This window comes from Pelobates fuscus, chromosome 2 (genome assembly GCF_036172605.1).
Source record: "Pelobates fuscus isolate aPelFus1 chromosome 2, aPelFus1.pri, whole genome shotgun sequence".
Taxonomy (NCBI): Eukaryota; Metazoa; Chordata; class Amphibia; order Anura; family Pelobatidae; genus Pelobates; species Pelobates fuscus.
Genome location: NC_086318.1, coordinates 443,938,212 through 443,953,261, shown reverse-complemented (window position 1 = coordinate 443,953,261; position 15,050 = coordinate 443,938,212).

The window sequence follows — 15,050 nt, the reverse complement described above, 5'->3', positions numbered from 1 at the left end:
GTGTCTTTGGTCTCCGTATGTGGGCAGAAGAGACAAAAATAACCTGATAGTGCAATGTGTCAGAACTTAGTAAGCCAATATAAGTAATAATGGTAATGCACTCACATATATGGGAGCTTATGCAAGCTCTAGTGTGGATCGCCTATAGTGGTATAATCCCCACTTTTGGGATATGGTGAAGGTTGATCTGCGCTGGTAGTTGTCTAGGTGCTCATAGAAGAAAATAAAAATAGCCACAGGTAGTGCTCTCAATAAAATAATGGTAGTTGCATAAAATATAAGGATGGTGGTACTCACAAGTGTAGAGCAGGCTCACTGCTCTATGTTGACAGCGTTACTGGTATGATCCCCACCTAGGATTTTCTTGAGAGTCGTAGTAGATGGAATAAAAAGTAATAAAAATAATAAAAGGGTAATGGTACAATAAAACTGTTGTAAAACTAAAATCCTAAAAAACTTTATTATACCAGATTTAAAAAAAAAGTGATTTTCTATAATGCGTTTCGTCATAACAGACTTTCTCGAATGGATTAAACCATTATTATTTGAGTATATGTGTCAGAGGCGTAACTAGAAACCACGGGGCCCGGTGCGAAAATTGCCCTGGGGCTCCCCCATACGTCCCTGCCCTCCTCCCCACACACACACACAGACACACATGCAGACATACAGATACACATCCAGACACACACATAGACACACACATGACACACACATACATTTAGACACACACATAGAGACACACACACACAGAGACCCATACATACAAACACACATACATATACACCCACACAGACATGTAGAGACACACATGCATTAACAGACACACACATACACTCATATATACTGTGATCCTTGTCTGCAGGTAGCACGGTTCTCTTGGGAACAAACATGCACAGTCTTTTAAGGCAACTTAATTCCAGGCACTTTATTGTTAAACTCCACCACAGATACAGCAGCAAATGAAAGAAAAGAGTAACACAAATCCCTTCAAACAAAAACCTAGCTCGGTCTGAGCACTTACTAACATCAAGTTCCCCATCTCTCAAGGATTTAAACTATAACAGAACAGGAAGTGGTTTCACCAACCTAGTGCCTTTGTCAGATCTCTGCACTCCACACTCAGTTAGCATGTGGCTTCCATTCCTTCTAGAAAGAAACAAAATTGTCTCTCCTTTCTGCACTCCAGTGCTCTCACCTAGCCTGCTGCTTTCCTTCTGCACTCCCAGTGCTCCAAGCCAGCCTTGACTGCTTTCCTTTCTGTACTCCCAGTGCTCCAAGCCAGCCTTGACTGCTTTCCTTTCTGTACTCCCAGTGCTCCAAGCCAGCCTTGACTGCTTTCCTTTCCGCTTGCTTTGATGGTAGGCTGGGTTTGGCTGGATTGTTGTTGCAGCTTGTTGGCATCATCGGCTGGGTTGATCGCGTGGGGTTGCGGTTCCTCAAGGGGCCTTGTTTCTTTCGGCGCCTTTTTCAGGCTCTGATTGCTGGAGGGAGTGTGCGCCCGCATTGGGAACGTGCCAGCAACACCTTGGGATGGGTGCACGTTTCGAGAGTGGGATTTGTCCCATCTCTCCCATTGCCTTTACGTGCCGGGTCCTGCCACTTCTTGCCAGCTGAGGGTTCTGTGCGTGGGGACATAATGTCATCTTTTTAGAAGTTAATGATATTGCCCAACATTCGCAGAGTGTGGTCTAATCAGATCTGCAAAATTCTGCTGTTATGAATCATTTCCATCGTAATTCTCCGGTTTATATTTTTATTAAGTCCCTTCTACCAGATAATTAAAGCTGCGTGACGGAATCTACGCCTCTTTATAACATTTAGACATTTTATTGTTCTAAATGTATTCCTGTTATTTTATATTATGAATACATATTTGTGATATTCATTTCAGATGCAGATTCCCTTTTGATGTTATTTTTATAACAGCAGTAGGAAATTCACTCAGCACTCCCCAGTTCCTAGGAGGTTTTTATAACAGTCTCTCCTACACAGGATTTGCAAATGATATATTTTTGTTTAATTCTTCCAAGGATGTGGCACAATTAAAATGTAAGTCTGTGGGTGTAAATGGTAAAAGCTGTAAGTTCTGCCTCAGTCTGCGGAAACTCTCTAAACCTCTATGTTGTGTCTCTTTGAACCTAAATCGATTCCTCGCCTTTCTCTTATTGTGCAGGTGTGGGATCATCATCTGAAGGCCTTTGAAGATTAGACAATGTTTCCATATTTAACCTTTATCTGAGGAATTGAAAACTGTAAAAGTTCATAAACAGTTGGATTAGGTAGACAATGCTGTTGATATTTTGTTCTTTACACTGGTATCCTATAGATGTGATGGACACCCCTGTGTCACTGGCTTGTGTAGAGTCTTGGAGGCCAGCCTCCTGCCCACCGACTATGGGCCCAGTCCAAAGAACTTCTAAAGAAGAAAAATGGCTATTCTCACTGTGGACAAGGGGACTTTTGGGGCTCCAATTCCATGGCTTCCCTTTCTGTAGAGTACACGGGGGTGGAGGGGGTATTAATAACTCTGAACAGACATAATTATTTACAGTGATGGAAAAAAAAGTTAAACATTTGCCCACTGACAAAGAAATGATCAGTCTATATTTTAATGGAAGGTGCATTTTAACAGTGAGAAAAACACATGTCAAAAAAGTTCTAAATTGATTTGCATGATTTGTGGAATGGGATTAAAATAAGCGGAGTGAGATTAATATCAGAGGAATGGGATTAATATCAGAAAAGTGGGATTATTATCAGCGAAGAGGGATTAAAATCAGCGGAGTTAGATTAATATCAGTGGAGTGGGATTAATATAAGCGGAGTGAGAGTAATATCAGCGAAGTGAGAGTAATATCATCAGAGTAATATTTATATCAGGGGAATGGGATTAATATCAGCAGAGTGTGATTAATATCAGCATAGTGAGATTAATATCAGCAGAGTGGGATTAATATCAGCAGAGTGTGATTAATACCAGCATAGTGAGATTAATATCAGCGAAGTGAGAGTAATATCAGCGGAGTAAGATTAATATCAGCAGAATGGCACTAACATCAGCAGAGTGGATTAATATCAGCAGAGTGGGATTAATATCAGTAGAATGGCACTAACATCAGCAGAGTGGGATTAATATCAGCAGAGTGGGATTAATATCAGCGGAGTAAGATTAATATCAGGGGAATGGGATTAATATCAGCATAGTGAGATTAATATCAGCAGAGTGGGATTAATATCAGCGGAGTGGGATTAATATCAGCAGAGTGGGATTAATATCAGTGGAGTGGGATTAATATCAGCAGAGTGGGATTAATATCAGTGGAGTGGGATTAATATCAGCGGAATGAGATTAATATTAAAATAAGTGAAGTGGGATTGTTATAGATGGAGTAGGATTGTTATTGATGGGGTGGATTATTATCAATGAAGAGGCATTGATGTCGATGAGGGTGGATTGTTATTGATGGGATTGGATTATTATTAATGGAAATGGATTGTTACCGATGGGGATGGATTGTTACCGATGGAGAGGGGTTGTTACCAATGGAGGTATATTATTATCGATGAAGAGGGATTGCTATCAATGGGGGAGGATTGTTATCGATGGGGATGGATTGTTATTGATGGGGTGGATTATTATCAATGAAGAGGGATTGATGTCGATGAGGGTGGATTGTTATCGATGGGATTGGATTGTTACCGATGGAGAGGGGTTGTTACCAATGGAGGTATATTATTATCGATGGAGAGGGATTGCTATCAATGGGGGAGGATTGCTATCGATGGGATTGGATTATTGTCGGGGGAGAGGGATTGTTATCATTGGAGTGGGATTATTATCAATTGGGGTGGATTGTTATTTATGAGGGTTGGTTATTATCAATAGGAGTGGAATATTATCGATGGGGGTATATTGTTATCGATGACAGTAGATTATTATCAATGGTGGTGGATTAATATATGGAGACAGTGTATGTAGATGGCTCTGTAGTCTTCTAGCCTACACAATAAGTAGTTAATATTCTTTTTCCCGTTGCCAAGTGTTTCCCGTAACGGCCTGTGTGACTTTATTTAGGGAAGGCGTGCGTGCCCAATGTAGCACAGCAGTAAAAGATGTCTGTAGATGTAAAAAAAGGCCCGGGGGTAAGGAGGTTTGGATTTTGGAAAGTTCTTTAAATTATGTCATGAATGAAAATGAAAGAAACCATTTATGTTCCAAATATCCAGTCCAGAATAAGAAGATGCAGAGGGTGGAGATGCACCAGCATATAGTGGGATAAAACCATGAAATGTGATCCATGTGTTGTCTCACTGGTGGTTTACATAAAAATAACTTCCAAGTGTACTGTGTTCGGAGGGACAGCCCCTTCATCCCTCTTCCTAGCTTGCTTTGTGCTTTATGGGAGCTTGATAGGTTGGGTGTGTAATACAGAATGTTGCAGCAATAGAACACACAATATGTGGGGTGGCTGTATGCTTTCTCTATGCTTGTTGAATTAAAGTGGATCTGTTACCATACGAAGCCCCTGACTGAAAGCCCAGGAAACCATGTATCTTTGACCCCTAATGCTTTCCCAACCATTTTTGGACCCTGGGACTGGCTCTGTTTAACGGTTTAATGGTGTGCCAGTCTCAAAAAAACAATCAAGATGCCGCCATCATCAATAATCTAAGATGGCAGCACCATAGCTGGGAGTGCAAGGAGCAGTGACTGTGACAGCCGTGATGCCACCACTACAGGAGGTGATGAGTAAATGGGCCTTGGGTCAATAACAGAGTTTAGAATGGCAGCGGAACTTATCTAAAACTATACCCTTTGTGAACGTTTGTCAACATTCGAGTTATACATAAGAAAGAGTAGTCCCTACTTTTCCTAATGTATAACTGAAATTAAGCAATTTTTTAAAAAAATTTTTTAAAGGACCACTAAGGAGGGTTTTAGGATATGTTAACATAAAAATAATGACAAATGCACTTTAAGACCTTTTAGTTTTGGGACTAATGCCATATTCAGAAGATAAGTTTGTTGAAGCTCTAAGGTTAAAGGGTTAGGTTGGTGTAAAGGTGGCAAGGGGCTCGGGGTAGCATGGCAGATACAAGTGGGGGTTTACACATTAGTTACAGGTATACTGGCCACCATCCTCTATGATAATACAGGAGGTAGCAGTGGTGAGATTAAGTTGCTGGTGGATCCCATGACATTAGTGCATATAAGGTTTTAGGGAATAAGTAGTCTTGGGAAGAATCAGTGGATACCATTCCCTGGTAAATGGAATTTTGGAGACTGTGATGGAACGCCTGGCACCCCAACCGGGTGCCTCCGCCAATCGATGCTCCTAGTGCTCACTGAGTACTCCAAGCACTCCACCAGACACCATCAGTACTGAAGTCCCAACTTCCAGCATTACAGCTTGGTTGGGGTCTCACTGTCCTCCATCCACCCTGGGCCCAAGACCAGGATCCAGCTTCTAGTGGGTAGACCTCTCCTCCAAGAGAGTGCAGCAATATGCTCTTAAAAGAACAAGTGAATATAATCCCTGGGGATTGTGGCAAAACCTAGCCACTTCAACATATCAGAGACTGTGTTCGTGTTATTGTCCCCTTCTAAAAGGCTACAGCGTTCGGACGCTAGTTCACGAACAATATTGGAGTATCCAGTTTGTGAAACGAAAGAACTGCCGAATGAGAGACCACACAAGGGAGTCGTGTGTCTCCTATTAACAAACTGGCAACATTGTAACTACAGACTATTAATGGTTTTATGGGTGGCCGCCGTTCGTATAACCGAACACGTGGCGGTGGTCATCTTTGTTCACGAAAGCCCAGCGGTGTTTGGTCATCGAGTGCCTTGAACTAAAATCGGCTACTCGACTTCACGAACACCACTGGACTTCCATACCTTTCGTATAAAGTATTCATTCGCACAAATAAGACGGCGTTCGACAATTAAAGCTCACTGCATACTGTATCATTGTAATGTGTGTTCGTATGAACCCTTCATTCGATTGGCTTTCCTATTCTATTGAATGGATCTGAGCGGTATTTCGCCAGATGGTGCGCTCAGATCCCAGCCATTCAATGAAGGGTCATTCGGACAATTACAAGTAAAATTGTACAAGTTATACATTTTTATGTTAAATGGTGAATTTGGCTGTACGGAGAGATAATGTAATTAAAAGTATATTCTTGCGTAATTATCTCTCTAGTACAGCAATGTATGATAGGAAATAGCATTGCAGGTTAAGTTTTCCACAGAGTCCACCCAAGGAAAACCCCTGCAATGCCAGTATGGAAACCCCTTGCATGGGGACTTGTATAAATACGGTGACATTGGAATAAAAGCTCAGTTGACTCCCAAACTATGTGTCGTCTAGTTATAGGGAAAAAGGGATTATTGTGACGCTACCTGTATTTTGCATGCTGAATCCTGACTACCAGCGGAGATACCGTGAATTAACTTCTACTCCGCTACAGGGAGTATAGTGATATAGCAATCCCCAGGATAAATAAAGCCGTTTCACCCACACATGAGACGAGGCTCATGTTGAGGGTAAGCAGGAACTCATTTATTGGGAGCCACAACTGGCCATATATGCAAGTCTCCATGCAAGGGGCACTCCCCCCTGGACTTGAGAGTAAACCACAGCAGAAACAAACACACAATTACATTGGCTCTCAGATCCAGGACACTCCCAGACATAAACAGATAATCCCTCCTCTGTGCTAGGGAGATAATTGGAACTGTACTAATCTAATCCGATTATCTCCAAGCACAGAAAAACATACAATTTAATAGTACCCCAAAAGTACCCCCAGAACCCCTGGAAACCCATTGGTCCCCCTGATAGCCCTGATCTGGAAAACCAACATATCCAAAGATCACCCAGGACAGTAATTCAGACCAATTATCCTGTGTGCTATTCACAAAACATCTTAAATACAGTTCCAAGGATTGGTTAGCCCTCTCAGCCGTACCATTGGTTTGGGGATGGTAAAAAGAAGAGAATGACAATTCAATACCCAGCTGTTTTCTAAAAGCTCTCCAAATTGAGACACAAACTGAGAACCCCTGTCAGAGACAATATTTTGAATAATACCATGTAGTCTGACAATTTTGCATATAAATATAAGAACCAGATCTTGTGAAGATGGCAATTTTTTGAATGGAATAAAATGAGCCATCTTGGAAAAGCGATCAACCACCATAAGGATGGTGGTATAACCATTAGAACTCGGAAGTTCCACAATGAAATCCATGGACAAGTGGGACCACGGAACACAGGGTATAGGAAGAGGATGTAACAATCCACATGGAAGTTTATGAGGAACCTTATAAATTGCACATACAGAACAGGCCTCCATATAATCTTTGATATCTTTTCTGAGTGAATCCCACCAAAACGATCTAGAGACAGCGGATATGGTTTTATTAATACCCAGAAGCCCAGCAGTCACATTGTTGTGGAATACCCTCATCACCTCCTTACTTTCAAGCAACGGAATAAACAATTTATCTAGGGGTTTATTGCATTGTGCCTGTGATTGATCTACCAAGATAGCACAAAGCAGAAGGGATGACAAGGAAAGAACAGTGGAAGCAATGATACACTCCGGATGTACCAAAGGATGAGACAAAGGTTGGTCTCCCAGGTACAGAGGATCATGGGATGAAGACCCCCTGCCCCTGGATGTGGGAAACCCTGTGTTTATGTGGCAGGCTTTTGGAGACAAGGGGACAAAGCCCTTTCCCGCGTTAGGTCCCCGGGGAGGGGAAGGACCCTGGGAGGGGACATTGTATGCTGTGTGTTACACCACTTGCATCGGGTTATGCTTAAAAGCAGTGTGTGGCCATAAAAGTGTTGTTGTACTTTAGAACTGTGTGTCGTCCAGTTACTGGAGGGGAAATGGGTCTCTTTATATCCTAAATGGTTCCCGTTCAGCTGAAGGTAGAGAAATAGTGGAGGTAACCTGTCGGGTTACCAGGTGTTCCGCTTCAGGTACAAAGGAATGTTTTATTATGTCCAAGTGGCCTGTTTATATACACAGTCCCCCTGCATGGGGTCTCCAAAAACATAGGTAACACCCACCCAGGCGTCTCTGTGTCTGGGAGATACGTGTATTTGCTTTGCTTAAACTAATTATCTCCCATGCACTAGAGGTACAATAAATAAAATATAAAACACCCCAAAACACACACAATATTAATAGGAACCCCCACAAGTCTTATGTCCCCGGATAGCCCAGATCTGAACACCCAAGTTGTCCAACTAGCACTCAGTTCCCCAAAATACAACCGAATTGCCATCGGGGTAAAGTTTTGACAGACCACACACATGGCGGCTGCCCAAATTAGTTCCATAAGAAAAGTGGTAGAGGTCAGTCAGCCTTCGGGAGTTCCTACAAAAAATTAAACGAATGGTTCGTAGGGGGTGAATGTTCACCTCGTTCGGTAGAGTCTTTTCATCAAACAGTGCTCTCCTGGCTTGTCAGGAAAGGAAGCAGGCGGGGGTACCAAGTTACCAAGGTTCGGTGTCTATCCTTGAGTTCCAGGCACTCGACAACCTCAAACCGCTTCCTGTGTTCAGGGGACAAAATGGCTGCCATTTGCCAAAGCACATGTTTTCAGTTATACAAATGGTGGCCACCCAGAGAGAGCAATTGAGTTTGTGGTTTGTTTGAAGATAACGAGCCAGGAGGATGGTCTGTGTTTGGTAGATAAAAGTACCGAACCAAGGGGCTTGGGAAAAATAAAAATAGTTTAAGGGCAGTTTGTCACAGCATATTTCATGGTTTATGAAGGTCTATTTCTTTTTATAAATATGCCAGTTTATATAGAGGATAGAGGGGTGGTGTAATCCTTTAAAGAACCTGTTACCGGATTATTGTAGGAAATGTGTTGAGTGAACATTTGTTGAAAGTAGAGTGAATATATTCCTGTGATGAAGTGAAAATGTAATAGCCATTGTTACAATATTAATTCTGATTGTTTGACAGGTAGCCCTGCTAAAAGACTGTCAAGATATTCTGGACAGGGTACCTGGCAGACTAAAGGATCTGTCAGATGTTCTCCCAGGCAGGAGTCCGCATCGAGGCAGATTCTCATTAATGAGCCAGATCAGAAGACACAACCATGCCAGCAGTCAGAACAAAGAGACTGTTGGCTTTTCTTTTTATTTTCACCAAACTACTTTAAATATTCTAAAAGGAGTGACTCGTCAAAAGTGAAGGAACCAAGATTATTTTGCCTTTTGAAATGTCCTCCTGGTCCATGGGCAGAATACTGGCTTACAATACCCTTACATTATCATCTTAGCAAATCAATAGACAAGATCTGGACCTTTCCCCATTGGCGACTTTCAATGTTTCTTTGGGATTACAGCTTTACCATTCCGAGACTTGACCACTGCTCTCAGCTCAACTTTTATTAAGATCATCTGGAGTTTCCTGATGATTTTTTTTTTGTCAATCTTTGTTTTATTAAGGTAAAAACATCAGTTTACAATAGTCAGATTGAATGCAGTGATAACAATAGTGTGATTTACTTTTGCAACAATACATAGCATTCATTAGTGAGAACCTCTTTTATTTTTATTTTTTTATTACGTTTGTTGGTCAGGTGGTGCGGGTTGATTAGATTTATATAAATGACGTGTCTGGTGCAGATATCCTTTTGTTGGTGATACTGGCATATCATAATGGTGGGGATAAACGTGCTACTTATAACCTTTAGGTCTGTCGAGTCTGTAAGCCATCTAGTAAGGCAAGGGAATTATGGTTTGCGTGCGCGCTAGTTGATAAGCGCTATGAGGAGTGGCACCTCTGTTATGGTGACAGGTATCTGCAGACTATGTGGCTGGTTGGGTTAAAGACCCCTTTCTAAGGGCACTATGGGGGGGGGTTGTGACATGTCATGATTCCCTTTTATTCAAGAAGTTTGGTCCTTAAGGGGTTAAGAACCTAGGGTTCCATTTTAGCTAATGGAACCATCCCGGGTCGAAGTGATCCCACTAACTTTGACTACATGTCAGGTCTGGTTAGGCAAAAACTGACTGCAATCTTTACGGTGTAAAGCAGGTGTGGGGTTAAACAAAGTGGGTGTATCAACAAGAAAACATGAGTAACACATTTGAACATAAATGTGCTGCTCTTCAGGTAGCTCGGGTTGCCACTCCAGGCTTTTCCCTTCTTCGAGGTGGGAAAGGCTCCACTCGTGCAGGGTCTGGCCTGTGACTTCTCCAAGAGACATCCTCCATTGCAGTGTATTCCTAGTTAAATCTTGGAAGAATGTGAGCTTGAATGTCTCAAATTTATATGGGGTTGTACCCCGCACTGCTGTCAGAATTAGTTTTTTGTCTGATAGAGAGTGACATCTTACTATAATGTTGCACGTGGCCTCCGTTGGGGCTTGTCTGGACTTATTTATTCTGTAACAGCCATCGAATATGAGCTTTTTTGCTTAAGAGTGCAGTAGAATTGTTTCTGTCAAGCGCCGCAGGTAGTGTGGCAATTCTGCTGGGACACCTCAGATCTTAATGTTGGCGCGTCTGTTGCGGTCTTCAGCAATATCTACTCGCTGTCTCAGAGATGTGTGCGAGTGTTGCAGGCGTTGCATTTGTTCTTTCAGCCCCTGTATCTCTTGCTTAAGGTCTATGACCTCCTCTTCAGTGGCTTGTGTGCACGCTGTCACTATCTGTACTTCTGTGCAGACTACATCCAGATCTGCTGCTGACATCTGTCTGAGCTCTCTTAGTAGGTTAGCGATGTCTTGTTTAGTGGCACGGGCAAGGGGGTCCTTCTCTGCCATTTCTTCTAGCAGTGTCGTGGGAGAGGTTGTGTGCCCTGCTGTGACAGACCGCCTGGCACCCCGACCGCGTGCCTCCACCAACCGATGCTCCTAGTGCTCACCGAGGACTCCAAGCACTCCACCCAACACCATTAGCACTGTAGTCCCCACATCCAGCATTACAGCTTGGCTGGGAACTCGCTGTCCTCCACCCACCCTGGATCCAAGACCAGGGCAGACCTGTCTTACTCCAGAGAGCGTAGCAGGAACAGCTCTTAAAAGAGCTAGTGATTATAATCCTAGGGGACTATAGAGATATAGCAATCCCTAGGGTAGATACAGCCGTTTCCCCCACACATGAGATGAGACTCTATGTTGAGGGTAACCATGAACTCAATTTTAATGGTGCCACACTGGCCTTTTATGCAAGTCCCCAAGCAAGGTGTATGCCCACATAGACCTTGTTGGGGACAGGGACACAAACCTTACAAACCAATCAGAACAGTAATTAAATGTACGACACTCCGATAACAAATATACAATCCCTCCTCTCTGCCTGGGAGATAATTATCTTAATTATCCCAAGGCAGAAAAAACACATATTTTATAAAATCTTATAAAGTCTTATAAGTACCCCAAAACACAACATATCCCCATACCACCCTGGGCCTCCTTAAATACCAACACTTGAGGTGATCCCCGACTAGATATACGCCAATCTATTCGGCTGGAAATGGACAGGCGGCAGAGCCTTCGTGCCCAGCTAGACACAGTTTCAGCACAGAATATGTCATGACGGTGCATTCATTATTTGAGGAACTTTAGGAATCTCCCTATCAGACTGCTGGACAGCACTTAAGGGTTCATACCCTGCGCTCCTGGAGTGAGGCCCCTACGACACTGATGCTTCGAGGCCTATCCCTCTCGACAGCGATTTGATGATTGGAAATCTGAACTTGAAGCTGTGACCGGCACTTAAGGGTTCAGACTCAGTGCTCTCGGGGTGAGACCCCTACTATATGTGGACCGCAATACCCGGCTGAGGGAAGGCTTACGGCGGCAACCCCTGCCAACAGCCGAAGGAATACCTCCATTGACAAGGAGGCATGATAAAGTATGGGCGTATGCCCTGTACTAATTCTACGGCCTTCAGTTAATGGCCCACACCCTATGCACCAGACCCCTGCCAGGCGTGCACAGCACTGGAATGCCGACCAACCGCTGAACAGGAGTTCCGAGCCGTCTACCTATAGATATATTTCCCTTGTCAAGGGAATTTATTAAGGGGAGAACTGATTGACACTCTCTATCAGGGCGGTGGCCAGCACTTAAGGGTTCATACCCTGTGCACCTAGGGTGAGCCCCCACTATACGTGCACTGAGCGGAGGCGTGCAATGGCAACCTCTATGTACTGGGTGAGCCCCAGTCTATTCTATTTGGCCACGATTCGGAGTATGACCCAACACGTCTTCCGTGAACACTGCCTACTATTACAGTAGACTAATCTGTTTGCCCTGCATCTTGTGCCTGACTACTGGTTTGTGCCTTACACAGGGGTATCCGTATTACGATAAACCTACTGGACATCGGTATGCACCCATGGCTTTGTAGCCTCTTGCTTTGAATGTTCATATCTGCTAACAGTCAGATAACCCATGCCCTTCCAAGCCAGACAGAACAGCTCAGATGACTATGGTGACCAACGGAGGATGCCTTTCATGGTTCGCGACCTTACCATGAACAGTGCTTGACGCCGCCAAACACCGTCCGGGAACGGGCATAAGATTTGGGTTATGGACTCAGAACTGTTTCTGTTTTTCACAGAAAACACCAGTATTCGCCTCTCCCATGGGTCGCGCATAGCAGCACTCCTCCACATTGATGGATGGTTGGCGGAACTGGGCGCCAAAATGGTCGGAACCCCAGGCACACGGCACAACAGTTCTGAAGGGAGCTTAATACACACGAGAGGGTCCCGAGGCTCTCAGCAGGACCTGAACCTCCAGGAGGGAGGTGTTATACGGTTCCCTTTACCATGGGCGTAGGAACCCAAAAAAATCTGGGGGGATAGCATTTTTACTCGCCGGGTATATTCTTATTCCGTGAACTAGGAGTTGTTTATCCCATTGTACAGCGCTACGGAATTTGCAGTCGCTATATAAATGATTAAATAATAACATTAAAGGGTCACTACAGGGAAGGGGTTTTACTTACCAGGATACAGCGCCGGGGTCCTCCTGATTAGAACCACCCCTACCCTTCCCATGAATATTAGAACCACCCCTACCCCTTCCATGCACAAAAGAACCCCACCTACCGCTTCCACGCATATTAAACCCCTATCCCTTCCATGCATATTAGTACCCCCTAACCCCTTCCATGCATATTAGTACCCCCTAACCCCTTCCATGCATATTAGAACCCACCCTACCCCTTCCATTCATATTAGTATCCCCTAACCCCTTCCATGCATATTAGTACCCCCTAACCCCTTCCATGCATATTAGTACTCCCCTAACCCCTTCCATGCATATTAGTACTCCCCTAACCCCTTCCAATAATTTTTCTACCTCCCCTCTCCTCCCATCCATATTAGTAGCCCCCCTAAACCCTTCCAATTATTTTTCTACCTACCCCTCTCCCCCTATCCTTATTCGTAGCCCCCCTAACCCTTTCCAATTATTTTTCTGCCATGTTAACTAACGCCAGTGCTGGAGTGCCGCCGTGTTTACATTAAAAAGTCTGCAGGGACAGGCTATATACACCAGAACCACTACATTAAGCTGCAGTGGTTCTGGGGACTATAGTGTTTCTTTAATGTGAGGTAAATTAGAGATTAGTGCCACGAATAATATGCTAGAGTGCCTACTTACAACCAGATGAGGATGATGATGGGCTCTAGCTGCAGTCTGGCTCCACTGGGCTGGTGTAGAACAGGCTCCCTGGAGGCTGTTTGTAACTGTGGTCACAAAAATCAATGTTCTGGGAGAACGGGAAGCAGCTCCATTTTGGGGGGGCCCTTTACACAGCTCAAGGTCTGGGTCCCAGGGTCCACCTTCATGTTCCACCAATGAGTTTGTTCACAGGGGGTGGAGTGTGTAGGGGATGTCCTGATATGTGTGTAAGGAATGCATTGTGTGAATCTGTGTTTGTATGTGTAAGGGCTTCAAGGTGTGTTTCTGTGTATGTACGGGATGCAGTGTGTGCGTCTGTAAGGGGTGCATTGAGTGTGTGTACAGGGTGCATTGTGTGTTTCTGTGTGCGCACGGGGTGCATTGAGTGTGTGTAAGGGTTGCATGATTGTGTGATTGTGTGTGTGTGTGTGATGGATGTCAATCTCTCTCCCTCCCTTGTCACTCTATTTTTTCTCTCCCTCCCTCCCTTGTCACTCTCTTTTTTCTCCCCCTCCCTCCCTTGTCACTCTCTTTTTTCTCCCCCTCCCTCCCTTGTCACTCTCTTTTTTCTCCCCCTCCCTCCCTTGTCACTCTTTCTCCCCCTCCCTCCCTTGTCACTCTTTCTCCCCCTCCCTCCCTTGTCACTCTCTTTTTTCTCCCCCTCCCTCCCTTGTCACTCTCTTTTTTCTCCCCCTCCCTCCCTTGTCACTCTCTTTTTTCTCCCCCTCCCTCCCTTGTCACTCTCTTTTTTCTCCCCCTCCCTCCCTTGTCACTCTCTTTTTTCTCCCCCTCCCTCCCTTGTCACTCTCTTTTTTCTCCCCCTCCCTCCCTTGTCACTCTCTTTTTTCTCCCCCTCCCTCCCTTGTCACTCTCTTTTTTCTCCCCCTCCCTCCCTTGTCACTCTCTTTTTTCTCCCCCTCCCTTGTCACTCTCTTTTTTCTCCCCCTCCCTTGTCACTCTTTTTTTCTCCCCCCCTCCCTCCTTTGTCACTTTTTTTTCTCCTCCCCCTTGTCACTCTCTTTTTTCTCCCCTCCCTCCCTCCCTACTCTCTTCCTCCCCCTTCCCCTACCTCTGTTGTAGCATGGCCGAGCCCTGTATGGTCCGCGGGTACAGGGAGCTTTTGCTTCCTGTACCCGACCGGACTAAAAGGAAGTGCACACTCAGTGTGCACTTCCTGTTCGTCCGGCCGGGTACAGGAGACAGATGCTCCCTGTACCCGCGGACCATACAGGGCTCGGCCACGCTACAGTGAGGGAGTGACAGGAGGGAGCGCTGAGCGCTTACCTCCTGTCAGACCCTCTCCTCTGGCTGTGCCAGGGCGGTGCGCCCTCATGGACGCACCAGCCCGGGCAAAGCTGCAGCCGCCTGA